A 3706-nucleotide genomic window follows, 5' to 3' on the forward strand; every position below is an offset into this window, starting at 1 on the left:
TTTCTCTGTAGCTTTGGAGCCTGTCCTGGAACTCTCTTGGTAGACCAGGCTGGCCTCGAACTCACAGAGATCCGCCTGTCTCTGCCTCCCAAGTGCTGGGATTACAGGCGTGAGCCACCACCGCCCGGCTCTAAAAACTTTTAAAAGGAAAATATTGCCTATTCCTCAACACAGCCCTGTTCCACACCTCAATTCCAAACACTTAACTGGATACCAACTGAAACTCCAGTTCACGAGCAACTATGTCCCTCCGCCAAAAATTCACAAAATCTGGTCTTCAACACCCGTATCAAAGAATTTCAGGAGCACACCTGTGGAGCACACCTGTAAGAGGTAGAAGTGGAAGTAGGGAAATCAGTTCAAGCTCATCCTTGGCTACCCATCAAGCGCCAAGGTCAACCTGGCCTACAAGACCCTGAATTTAAAAAGACAAACTTTCCAATGAATTTCCTTTTATTAAAATGTACAGGGAGTTGAGCTATACTCAGTTGCAACATCTTCAGTCCTGGTTCAATCACCAGGACCCCCACACACACCCCAAAAAGGGAGAAAGAGAAAACAAAAATTATTATTTAAAGAAAAGAGGTAAAAACAACCCAAACATAAACCTTACACATTCTGATTGTGGGAACTCAGAGCTGATAAAATTGGTTGGCTTTGAAAAGAGAAAGGCGGGGCCAGACGGTGGTTAATCCCAGCACTCAGGAAGCAGAGGCAGTGGGATCTCTGTGAGTTCAAAGCCAGCCTTGTCTACAAGAGCTAGTTTCAGGACAGGCCTTAAAGCTATAGAAAAACCCTGTCTAGAAAAACAAAAAAACAGCCGGGCGGTGGTGGCGCACGCCTTTAATCCCAGCACTCGGGAGGCAGAGACAGGCGGATCTCTGTGAGTTCGAGACCAGCATGGTCTACAAGAGCTAATTCCAGGACAGGCTCCAAAGCTACAGAAAAACCCTGTCTCGGAAAAACAAAAAAAAAAAAAAAAAAAGCAGAGATAGGTGCATCTCAGTCAGTTTGAAGGCAGCCTGGTCTGCAGACCAAGTTTCAGGACAAGCCCCAAAGCTACAGAGAAACTGTCTCAAATAATTAAGTAATAGGTAAATACATAAATAAACAAACTAAAAAATCAGGCCAGAATGATATGCCAGATGCTTGTAATCCCAGCCCTCAAGAGACTGGGGCAGGCAGCACAGTGAAACCTGATCAAATAAAATGTACATTAATTAAAATAACCTCATCATTCTTGTAACCATGTACTTCAACCATTTCTTCCAAAATAACAAAACTCAGTCAAACTAAGGGAGCCTCCTGAGGAGCAAGCACTTCCTTCACCAGTTACTAGGAAAGAGTAGAATCCCTTCCAGGAAGCCGCAGATGACCCTGGCTAGCCCAATCCACTTGCAAAGAGAGATCAGAGGAAACAAGAGCAGCAGGATACAGGCAGGAGAAGCAATTACCACAATCCTTTCTCAAGGCCTCATTCTAGGCCTTGTTACAACTTCCACCCATATTTCAAACAAAACAATCTCCTTTTCCCTGAAATGTTTAGTTTCTGAAGGGGGGGGGGGATCGGAAGTGTGGGAAAGACACGGGTCAGGCCCTGAGGGTGAGGGGAGGGACCGTTTACAGAAAGGAAGAGCCAGAAGTAGGAAAATCAGGCAAGAACATAAGTCAGCAACATAAGCGGAAAGTGCGACACCTTTGCTCGGTAAGACAAATCTTTGCAACAACTGGAAAACAGGCCTAGCCAAGACAAAACGCAGTGGATCATCTTCTCCAAAGACTGGAATTTATCCTTTCCTAAAATAGGCAGACACCATACCAAAGAACCAGTCCCATTAAGCTACACTACAGAACTTTTAGGTGTGATATTCAACTTCCTTCTACCTTTATCTGAAAAACCAACACCAAAAGAACAAGGAAGTGGAGGCACATGCCTTTAATCCCAGCCCTATGGAGGCAAAGGTAGGTGATTTTCTGAAGACAGTCTAACCTACAGGGCATGTTCCAGGACAGCCAGGGCTACACAGAGAAAACCTTTCTCATAAAAGAAAGAGTAGGTAACTCAGAGAGTACCGTACTAACGTGGGACAAAAAAAAAAAAAAAAAGAGATATGCATAAACACTATTCACTTAAAAAAAAAAAAAAGGTCATTGTTAACGGGCACAGCAGCGCTGGTCTGTAATCCATACAGCCTGAGATTCCCACCATAAAAAAACTGAGGCAAGAGGCTCTTGAGACGGAAGTCAGCCGTGGTTAGGTACTGCAACCCTCTCTCAAAAAAGACCAAAGAATGACATGCCTTCAAATAAAAGAAGATCTCTGTGTACCTCATGTGGAGACCTTGGAAGAGCTAAATTGTTACTGTATGCATTTGCTGGAGAAAGTCAAAGTGTAGGCAAATGTGCTCCTTGGAAATAAAGTAGAAAAGTGTAGAGGTGGTAAACTACAGGACTATGTTAAAGCAGGACACAGCAGAAATGATTCGAAAACAGGAGTCCTGAGTGGTGACAGTTGACATGCCTGGACAGCGAAGACTTAAAATTCTGGGGGAAAGGTAGGAAAACCGAGTATAGTACAGTGATTACAGTGATTCCGCGGTAAAGAAAGCTGAGCTGGAATGCAATCAGGCTAAAAAAAAAAAATCATCATTTGAATTTCTAACAGCTCGCTTTACAGTTTACAAAGCACACTCTTAGCTTGCGTTAAAGAATAAACTGTGACACAACCAGACTACAAGAACAGGCAGGGCACGAGGAAGAAGTTTCAACTGACACCAAAGCCTTCCGGAATGAAAATAAGTAAAACTGAACTATGCCTTCAGGTTAAGTAGGAAAGACTACAGCGCACAAGTTGGGCTTTAAGACCAGTTCCCAGGACCGGCGCCAGACGTGAAAGCGGAAAGGTGGTCAGGATGAAGGAGACAGCGTGGCGGGGGAGCTCCAGCCTACACGCAGGGACCGAGGTGGGAGAGAAAACCACACCCTCCAGTACAGAAACCCGGGGGGGGGGGGAGGGGAAGGCGCCCCCTGGGGCTGGGTGGGGCCCGGCAAACTAGGATGGGGGGGGGCAGAAACACAGGGTAACCTGAGAGGGAGAGGAAGGAGGGTACCCAGGCCTGGACACAGTAAGGAAACCAGAAGCCAGCGAGGGAAGCTCGGCCCGGTCCACCCCGGTAGACCCTGAGGCATCCCAAAGAGGGTTGGGAGTTCTGAAGACCTTAGCCTAGGTCTAGAAAGCACAGACTGCAGGTTTCAGGACCCTAAAAGAGCGACCGAAGGGACAGGGGGACAATTTACCGCTGCTGCTCTCGTTGGACTCGGGACCCGCCGCCGCCGCCGCTCGTTACCTGCCAATGTGCCTCTTACAAAGCGGCGGCGGCGGTAGAGGCGGCCCTGCCCGTCACGTGATCCCTACGTCACGGGAGGGGCGGGGCCAACACTAGAAACTTTAGCCGGTCTACCCTGCTGGAAAGTACTACTCTGGCAGCTGGGCGGGGGGGTTTATGTGGAAGCTCTGGAGAAGCTGCCATTGCTCGCGGTTGGAGTTTCAGGGTCGTTTTATCCGCTATCTACAGGAACTCCACTACTAGAGCATGCTGTCGCGCTATGATGACCTCAGACACCGCAAGTTACTCGCATGCGGCCGCCTCTGTCATCACGTGACATGGTCCAACCACTCAAAGCAAGCCTGGCCTCTAGTCGTTGC

The 3706-nt window shown here is 47.7% G+C and overlaps 1 protein-coding gene across 1 annotated transcript in view; it reads right to left on the bottom strand.

Annotated features, from left to right (window-relative positions):
- The window catches only part of Ubap2 (ubiquitin associated protein 2), a 71833-nt gene extending 68473 nt beyond the window's left edge, over positions 1 to 3360 (bottom strand). The window contains exon 1 of the mRNA XM_026786601.1: positions 3298 to 3360. The gene's annotated coding sequence lies outside the window, so the exon portion shown is untranslated. The remainder of the gene's footprint in view (positions 1 to 3297) is intronic.
- Between the last annotated feature and the right edge of the window lie 346 nt (positions 3361 to 3706).

This window comes from Microtus ochrogaster, linkage group LG5, assembly GCF_000317375.1.
Source record: "Microtus ochrogaster isolate Prairie Vole_2 linkage group LG5, MicOch1.0, whole genome shotgun sequence".
In the NCBI taxonomy this organism is placed as follows: Eukaryota; Metazoa; Chordata; class Mammalia; order Rodentia; family Cricetidae; genus Microtus; species Microtus ochrogaster.